Raw genomic sequence first — 10,651 nt, 5'->3', positions numbered from 1 at the left:
CAGTATATTCCTGCCGGGCTGCCAGTCGCTCGGTAAACTGCTGCTGGTGGGCCGAGAGCTCCGTTAGGCGGCGGATGACCTCTTCCATGTGTCCGGGGGAAGAGAGCGGTTTCTCCTAGAAGAAGCACAGAGATCGTTATAGCAACCTGGCGGTACCAGTCTGTGTCTCAATTCACCTGTTCTGCCTGCATTCTCCACCATATGTCGTGGGGTGAATGAGAACACCGACTCGGTACTGATCGAAAGAGCCCCGGAGGTTGATTTATTTGCCCACACACTGATCACACGTGCCCTGATGAATGGTGCTCGGTGCCCGTCTCAGCATGGTGCTCGTGGTGTGAAGTGCCGTGGTGCAAATCCCTCTCCTGGGGTGCCGTCGGAGTCTGCGAATAATGAGAAACAAGCATTAATGTCGCCTGGAGCTCCGGGGTGCCTTCCCGCTGGTGTCTCTTCTCCTGGCTTTTAAGGCCAGCGGGAACGAGCTCCAGGTGCGCCACTCATCGCGCGCAGGTGTTGTGCGTCGGTGATCAGTGTGGCAGCGGCGTTTCCAGGGCGACGCTAATCTGGACTCGGGATACTCGCCACACTATATACAGGATTAAATATTCAAAAGGCAATTATGAATAATTACTTGAAAGAGACCCTCCACTGTGCTGCCAACCAACCCAAGGTGACGACACTCATGGCAGCAGTAGAGGCTGCTGGGATCTGTCTTTTTTGTTTTTGTGCTGTTAGCTTTGTTTCTGCAGTATTTACCCACTCTGCTTGTTTTGTTTATCTGGCTATGACAGTTGTTTTTGCTTTTTGCTTTGCACCTTCTGTTTCTGTCTTCAGGCTTTTAATCTGATGTGCCTTGCATTTGGCCCAGATCCTGACCGTTATCTATGACGCAAAATAATGAAACAAAATTTAGCAGTTTACCTGGAGGGATTTTTCGAAATATCGGAAATGTGTTTAAAAATCATATCACCGTTATTGAAAAAAATTATATCGCGATACATATTGATATTGAATTATTGTCCAGCCCTAGCATCAAGCAATCTGTGCTTGTCTTTTTTTTTTGCTTTTTTGAAAAACTTTGATTATATTAGGCTCACTAAACATTAATCAGTCAATCTTTACATAACAGTTGGGCTTACATAAAAAGTTTAACAGTTAAGAGAAGTACTGCATAATGTAATAGTCACAGTAATTTTTTCCTCATTAAAAGTCTTATCCATCAAGAAATGAATAGTGCTCCTTTTGAAAAATGTTTAGAATCATGTACATTTGTAACACAGGACTAATAATTTATTACAGTTGCCGCTGTATCCACACTAGTGGTTAACAGATATCTGGCGTTATTAAGTGTAATGCGGGACTTTTTTGACAGTGCCTGAGCACAAATGCAAACTATTATCCTGCACTATATTCAGTTTGCTGCTATGTCATATCCACTGTGTACTATATGTAAAATGAAAAATGATTCCCATTGTGCACAGATCTACCAGATTGTTGACTGCATTGTTGATACAGGGCTCCAGACTAACATTTGAGAGCAGTGGCACCAGCGCCACTAAGTTCTGCAGATGGTGACGCCAGGAGCAGATTTGGTAGCGCTGGGGGTGGTGTGCGGGAGTATTAAAATATAGATCATTTAATAATAAAATAACTATTGTTTTGCATTAATAAGTGCAGTTACTAATAGTATTACATGTTCATTTCTTGTTGATTTTTCTTTTGTTTATTGTTTATACAGATTTGACAGTAAATCACTAAGATTGAGTTAAGATGCATACAAAATTTACTTTTATTAACAACAGTAACAGGTGCAAAATCTAATTTTTATATAGAAAATTATATATTCCACTCGTATTAATTGTACAATTATTCTTCTAGTGTATGGAACTGACCAACTTAAGTGATTATGTGTGATTTAGTAGCAAATTGAAGAAAAGTTTGTTTTTCAAGGCACTTTGTGACTTTTCTTAATTCATACACAAAACAGTGTAAAATTCTGACAAAATCTGATTTCTTGGTGATTTGATATTTTATAATAGTGATTTTATAATTTCAAAATATAGAGAAAAAGTAGAAATGAATGACTAAGCCAATAAGTGCTCTTTTGCTGCTGTCTACTGGTTATAATTGTGATTTGATGTATTTTTTAAATTTTGCATAAGTGTTTGTTTATCACAAAGTATATTTTGGTCATCCCATTAAAAATAACATTCAAACTGGATAATTTTAGAGCGTTAAAGTGCTGGAAATAGTTGACATGCTTGAAAGTCATTGAAAAGTGCTTGAATTTCTCTCTCAAAAGGTAGTACAAACCCTGAAATTAATGATGTAATGCATTCGACTATTTCTACCACAACACCATGGTTACAGTTAGCGTTACCGCTTCTGGTTTTCTGACGCATGTCAGCGCTGTTTATAACAGAGAATTCTGTGCAGAATTTGAATGATTCTCACTAGATCTCGCAGCACTGTTGCATCTGTGCAGTAACAGTGTCGCGAAATCAACTTTGGCTCCTGAGTAAAGTTGTTCTGAGCTTGGACAAGTTTGTTTGTGTCTGATAAACGGTCCGCGCTGCGCAGCTGAAACGTAGCGCGGTTTAGTTTCGCTTTCGTTTCGTTTGCCGTTTGATGTTTCTTAAATGCAAAAGAAATGGCAGCGCTTACGAGTTGGACAATGCGGTGGTGGAATTTTTTTTCCAAATAATTTATTTTAGTACATTTTATGTAAAACAAATTGAAATTTAATTGCAGAAATGTTCTTTGTATTATTTATGCTTGTGTTCTTATCTAAAAATAAATATCATCCATCAAAAAAAATTATACTAAATCAAATAAATAAAAAATTATATATACTATATATATATATATATATATATATATATATATATATATATATATATATATTGGTTGATCACTAATTCACACTGGTAGATGTCAGTATAAATCCTAAAGCATATATAACATTAACAAACAAAGTGATTTCAGTCATTTTGTCAGTGATACTTCAAAAATTCAGAAAATCCAAAAGGAAAAATATAGAAACTGCAAAGTTCCCACCGTCCTTGTCACCACAGGGAGTGATGCTAACTCGCTCTTTCTCTTCAAGGTTACGCATTCAATAGCCAGTGAAGAGAGAGAAACAAGAAGAGAAAACATACATCCTAAACACAGTGATACTTTTCTTTTTACTGCCCTTGATAACTTCACCTGTCGAGCCAACAGTACACATTCATAATTCATCTCTGAAAGTAGACTGGATGTACCTGGTTGTGCCTGGAGTCAGAAACTGAGGATAGTTACACTTAGCCTATATCCTGCAGAATGCATTTAGGCTAGAACAGCTTTGCAGCGTGGCCCTCAAAGAGATGATACAGTCAAAAATCCCAAATGTGTGCTGTCGGTCTTATGTAAGAGCCTCACAGGAGAGAATGTGTCCTAAACTGGCACAATTGTCCTAACCAGTCGTTATTTATGTACTGGAAAAAGAGAGCAATGTAGCATTTTCATTCTAATTTTCGTCTTCAGACCTAGGCCTGAAACAATTATGCAGATGCTAATGCATTGCAAGTTCCAACAGTTCATGCATTTCCTGGGAATCAAACCCATTGTGTTGCTAGTGCCATGATGTACTGTAATTTTTATCATGCCAATTGCTTTTTTTTTTAGGAATACCACAGCTTGCTGTAGTTTTTGTCCTTGGAGTTCTTGATTCAACTCTTTAAAGTAGAAACCGTTTTTGATGTAACAGACAATCTGATTTATTATTGATGTTTCATTTATGCGTCTCTCAAAAAGGCTTTGTCCTTTTTTGGCATGGTGTTTTCATAAAGTAGTCTCAGCATGTTTAAAAGGCAAAATAACAGACCTTTTAAGCTGACTTTTGAAAATGCACATGCAGTGGTCCCTTTTTCAAAAAAAAATGTGCTTGATTTCTTACTTTCTCTTCATTTTTCCCACCGTCTCTGCTGTCACCACCTCCTCTTGCTGTATTTTTTTTTCTAACGTTCTTATCCTCATTTGTCAAAGCTGTGACCTTTTAAAACTCACACAGGGGCTGGATTCAAACTTTAATTGGTCAGAATGTGACAAGTTCTAGAGCTGAAATGACCGCTTGACCTCGTAATTATGAACCGGTTCTGAATACTCTGTTAGTCATTAATATCTGAGCTTTCAAATGCAAGCTTATACTGTATGTGTATTAAGAGTTATTTTGTTGAATTAATTTTAAGGTGCATAATTGAGACTGTCGATACTGGCTGTTCCTTTCAAATGAGCTGATCCAAATTTAGTTAAGTACCCAGGTCTCCACAGGACTCACACAGCCCTTTTGTCTATCTTCCTCCCCATGGTGAGATTCTGGTTGACTGAGTCCAGATAGCAATTACGATGCATATGAAAAATTAAACACGTCTGCTTGAGATCAGTGCACATTTGGAGCACAGAGTCAATAAACACAGCACAACATTACTCTTGGCTTCCGGCAACTCATTTTCCAAAAATAATTGGCTGATGAGGTTTTTCGCTTTGTTTTTGCAAGCTCTCTTGTTCCTGTTTTGCTTATTCCCATGTCTGTTCCTCAAGGACTATGAGCACCGGTACTGGTGGAGGACTTAAACGAGTCATATTCCTAAAGGAAACCCTTTCCTCTTTGTGTTTTGAAGCTAAGCAAGAGTGCAAGAGACTTTCATCCTTTGTGCTGGGAATTTGGCTTCATATTTTCTGCAGGTGCCTTAATTAACAATAGGGGGATTGAATTTCATGCTCTTTGGTCCTTCTGCCACTGCATGAGTGTTACTGACAGACTCTGAGATTGACGGGTACAAATAATAAGGCATACAATTCAACCTTTGTTCACTGTGAAACGGCGAAGTTTAAAAAAAAATTTTTTTTATAAATGAATAATGCAAAATGTAAAATTTATGTATACACACACACGTACAAGTTCAAAAGCTTGGGGTCAGTAAGATTTTATTTTGTTTGAATAAATTAATAAAGCCTAAATATCATCCTCTGACAAGGCGTTGGGTCTGGAGTATCTTGTTTTGTCAGTTATGAAATTAGTTTGAGATGGAAATAGCTATCGTTCCTCTCAAGAGACTTAACAAGTGCTATGAGCCAGACTGTCATAGCATGTTCTTTCCCCCTCTCTAGTATTGTTGTCATACAATTCTCATTGTTTTTGCCCATATTACAACCTTGTTACTTTGAATTCATGCATTTAGAGTATGAGGCTCAATTAACGTGTGGTTCAATTAAAATAAGTGTTGTATAATGTGTTTATGTGCTCTAATATCATGCTTGATATGGTTTTTGTGAGAGCTTGATTTGAAATGCATTAGCTGGGTGCTCAGGGAGGCTGTTTAATTGCTGTCAGTGGTGGACTGTATTTCTGCCTTAAGGCAAGCACCGATGTCTGGTTCAGCTCACCTGCTGATCTCACAACCCATCTGTTCAAGGATCTGTGTATTTACTACATGTACAATGCTTCATACTGTGTACACAGTTCAACGTTCTTGTGATAAAGGGCTTGAATATATGGTCTGTGTTTCTGCTTTCAAAGTATGCAGCTGTCTTGTAAATATGTATAAATCTATTAGCATTTGTTAAACAGGCTCTTTGCCTAAGAGGTGGTTTTCCTGCATAAAGCAGACGATGTTGGCAGATGATTGTCTGTGCCTAAGGCTTTAGCTTGACTGGGTTGTGTTAACCTTTGGCTGGGTGAATGATATCGCTGTACATGTCTGAACCCACTGGCATTTATGTTCGTCTGCATCTTTATTGTTGTTTATTGACACTGTTTTTATGTTTCACCTTTTTGTGCAGACCTTGTGTTTAAATAGTGTAATTTAGCAGGTAGCTGAGACTTTGAATCTTAAAATGGCTGTTTTAGTAGAAATACAATTATCAATTATGTTAAAGGTGACATATCATGAAAATCGGACTTTTTCCATGTTTAAGGGCTATAAACAGGTCCCCGGTGCATCTACCAACCCATAAAACGTTAAAAAGAACAGCCCAGTAAATTTAGTTTGATAGGCTTTTTCTGCAAGCTTGTGAAAAAACGAGCCGCTCAGATTTCGCATGCTAACTGTTCTGTCTTTGGCTGCACTGATGAGCACAGAACACTGTTTAGAGCCACAGCCTCAGAGGAGACAAGAGAGCATTGGATTTATTTATTTTCTGTATATTACGCTGCTTGCAGTACCTTCACAGACACTGACTGTTTTTGTAACTTGTGTGTTCTTAACAAACTTGTGTGTATTTGACAGTTTAAGCGCAAAAAGGCATGAAAAATATTAGTTAGAACTCAACATGCCATGTGACAGCCGTTTTCTGTGCGTGTGCATCGGATGTGTGTGCTCAGAAAACCGTATATCAGAAGTTTAAACTAATATGATTTAAAACTCATGATTTCAGCGTGATTGACATCATAATCAAAACCAAACAGATGTTTTTTGGCAGATTATCTGAGGAATGAGCTGTAAAGGCACAGCCCTATTCAGAAGAAGGGGGCGGGAAGCAGCAGCTCATTTGCATTTAAAGAGACATGCACGAAAACAGTGTTTCTGCTTCCACTGAAAATAGGCATTTTCAAAATTATATAATAAATTATCTGTGGGATATTTTGAGCTGAAACTTCACAGACACATTCTGGGGACACCTGAGACTTATATTACATATTGTAAAAAAGGGCCTAATAGGTCTCCTTTAATAGACAGGGCTGGGTGATTTAACTAAAATATATAAAGATTGGAAATGGTTTAAATTGAGATTTAATTTTAATATATGAAACAAATGCAGCATAGAAAATCTTCAAGAAGACTGAAAAATGTTGTAAGTGAATCACTGAATCAGACCTTTCTGATTTGCATAAATGAGCTGATTCAGGCTGATTCAAATTTAGCAGACATATTATTTTAAAAACCTGTCTTAACATTCTCATTCTTGTAAGTTTTCTTTGCATCAAGATCATCATGGATTTATGATGAAAATATTCAATACATCTGCAGGTAATGTTTCATTCAAGACAGTTTCATTGGGGACTGACATGGTTCGAGCTCTTAAAGGGCACCTATTAAGGCACCCCTTTTTACAAGATGTATTATAAATCTCAGGTGTCTCATGTGTTTGTGAAGTTTCAGCTCAAAATACCCCACAGATCATTTATTATATCATTTTAAAAATGCCTATTTTGAGTGGAAGCGGAAACAGGCTGTTTTAGTCAATTTCTCTTTAAATGCAAATGAGCTGCTGCTCCCCGCCCTCTTTCCCAGAACAGGGCTGTGCAATTTTAGCTCGTAGATCTCAGATCTCTGCCAAAAAAAATCTGTTTGGTTTTGATTATCATGTATATCACGCTGAAATCACACGTTTTAAAACCGTATCAGTTTAAATTTCTGATATACATTTTCCTGGACGCACACATCCAAAGCACACGAACAGAGAACGGCTGTCACACGCATGTGAGTACTAAAAGTTCTCTTTCACAAACAAGTTTATGTTAAAAACACGCTTAAGTTACAAAAACACAGTCGGTTATGTCTGTGAAGTTAAACAGCTGGGAAAGAAATCGAATGTCTATATTAGATCGGTGTATTAAGTGACAGAGGCATAATATACAGTACCTATACTGACCGCTGTTTGGGTCTACGCTGTTGATATGACCCAAACAATAAAATAAAAGCAGAAAATCACTCACTGCTCTGAACTGAACAACTTCTACAGCTCTAATAAGCAGACATTTCTTACTTGAATGCTGCTTTTAAATGCTCTGGCGTGAAGATAAACATGGCAGATAGTGTGTGTGCAGTTCACTCAGGGTGGGGTCACGGCTAATACGGCTGTGTCAGTGAACTATCGTGGGTGGTGCTGGTAAAGTGTGATGTCACACTTTACAGATTCTGTGATCAGTAAGGTCTGAGACACTGCTCATGATTTATAAAGATTAAAAAAAAGGAGCGGGTGGATTTTTATTATTATAGGGTGGTTGTGTACACACACTGCCAACACACATTTATGTTCAAACAACATGTAAAAGTGAATTTTGCATAATAGGTACCCTTTAATAACGAAACTATTTAATGTCAATTTGGTGATTCAATGTATATCCAATTGACCCAATTTGTATTTATAATTTGAATTAATTGCATGTTTAAATATGTTCCCCGAAAGACTTTTTACTGTGGACGCAGAAGTGTTTTGTAAGTTTAATCTTGGCATTTTCAAATGAAATCTTGACCGTTATTAAAAGGTCTCTCTATCATGCTATTCCTTCTTAAATGATTTTGATTCTTTCAGTCTGACTTGTATGCACATGCACTTTCTCTTTCTCCTGCACTTAATTTATCTTTGTTGGTGTCTGTCTGTGCTCTGGCATCAGGTGCTTATTTTGAGGTCATCTCTACCTGAATGCCATTTCACTCATAGATCAGATCTATTTCTTCAGCCAACACTGCCATGGATAAAAGCCATGTGAGGTTGCCGTGGAAACTGTCAGGGCTGTTATGAATGTTGTCTCTTTGTGAATTGATTCACATTTCCATTTTTTTTCTCTGTTGCTCTTTGTGTCACTCTCAGTTTCAATCAGTTGCAATATTTGAGGGTTGAGACTTATTTATTTATTTAAACTGATTGAATCCTCTGTGTGTCTGGCCGCATCCAGCCTTGACTTTATAACAGCAATCTGCATTTACATAGTTCTAGGTAGTTGCATCAAAATGGATCTTCATTTTTGTGACTATTGCACAGTAAATGAGAAAACATGGGGACAGACTTGCTGTGGCATTCATTCAACAAATACAAGTTGGCTTTATCCAAAATGTACACTTTGTGTTCACTATATGATAATATAATGGTTCTGATAATATAATTTTTAATGAAAAAAAAAATATATATTTGCTATGCTTTTCTGATTCTTATTAAAGTGAAAAACCAAGGTTTCTAATCATACTGCTGACCCTGTTGTTTCCTTATTTCAGCTGAGACACCCTCATTCATTATTCAATATGGTTTTTGGTTTTGCTTAGATCCAAATACAGGCTTAAATATACTGAGACAGTGTCCAGCTTCTTCCCCATTTGATCAGATGCTCTCAAACAGGATGTGATGGGCCAGAAAACAGTTATTGAGTTTGTACAGCGATTGATTGAGTCAAGTCTGGATCAGCCAGGGAGGAACTGATGTCTCCCTTTTAATTAACCCGCTTGTAGCTTCAGACGATCTGTCAATACAGCCGCCAGCCCTGTGTCTCATTGAACAGCACTGTAAGACTGTGTAAATAAGCTCACCCCATTGGGACAAATGGTTTGATATTTGTAATCTGCACAATAAACAATGTCATTGCATTTGATGTCAGTCCCATGTTACTCACTGCTGGTTTAATTTAGTTGTATGGAAGCAGATCTGTAGTTGGTGCAATGGTAGAGTCGCCTCATGGAAAGTCTGGTCAATTAACTACTGCCCAGCGCTGTGGAGGCTCACACTTTCAAAGCCGAGATTTCGCACCATTTATAAGGCCAATGTCTAACCAAGAAATAACAGACATTGAGGCAAACAAGCTCCTCTTTTTCTTTTACATCCCTCCAGACGCTTATGCACAAACATAATTTTGCTATTAGGCTTTTCAGCTGTAGAAAAATTGCTACATTGAAAATGTTGCAGTAAGGAATAAAAGCATCTCTGAAGCTTTTCTCTGGAGAACCATAAAAAGAGGGGGAATATGTCATAATGGCAGAGTTGGTCGTGTTGCTCCATCTTCTATAATGAGGCAGGAGGATGAAAGAGACTACCATCTATCACCAGGCTGCAGTATATTCAGAAACTAATCAGTAATTTTGTGATTATATTTTTGTGATTCTAATAGAACATATTTTATGTTGCCTGACTGCTGGGTCAAGAACATTTAATTCAATGTTTTTGCACAGCAAAAATCTCAGTAGCTGTGAAAATGCTTGGTGCTTCTACATTAACGTAGCATATGTGGGAGTTTTAGTTTGCCCTGTGATTTATCTATAGATGTGATTTATACTTTGATGAGTTTTAATTAAGAGAGAGCTATTAAGCATCCGATAAAATGACATCACACTTTGTCTTGATACACTTCTATTGGTTGTCTGTCAGGATAGTTCTTGTGCTAAAAGCCATCTCATTTATCACAGTAATGGTGAACCCCCACCAGCTTTCCATAAATGCAGAACTTTTGGCTGAAATATCTCTTGAGGCATTTTTGCCTTGATAGAAATGTCAGACTTTTTCAGCAGATTCTTTCCCAGGGCCTTTCCCTTACAACATCTATTATTGTTGCCAAATAATTTGATGTTATTTGTTTTTTATTCATGCCCACCTACAGCAATATAGCAATCAAACTTAATCGATTTTTTTGAGTTCAGTTGAGTTGGCTGTTTGGCATTTCATTCTTTTCCTTATTTTTAGTCTGTGTATAGAATTGATGCCTAGAGAATAATCTATACTCTATTGATTCATTTGTAGACTCTGTATTATTTGTACGTCTGATGTATTACCTTTCTCCTCATTTCTTCCCTTCCCTGTGATCTTGACCCATCACAGACTTCCCAGTGTGGATATTTGAGCTTTATTGATCGTTTCATCCTCTGAGATCCTATTACCTTATTATCTCTCTCTCTCTCTCTCT

The sequence above is a fragment of the Sinocyclocheilus anshuiensis genome, unplaced genomic scaffold (assembly GCF_001515605.1).
Source record: "Sinocyclocheilus anshuiensis isolate Anshui unplaced genomic scaffold, SAMN03320099.WGS_v1.1 scaffold629, whole genome shotgun sequence".
In the NCBI taxonomy this organism is placed as follows: Eukaryota; Metazoa; Chordata; class Actinopteri; order Cypriniformes; family Cyprinidae; genus Sinocyclocheilus; species Sinocyclocheilus anshuiensis.
Note: the sequence above shows the minus strand (reverse complement) of the source record.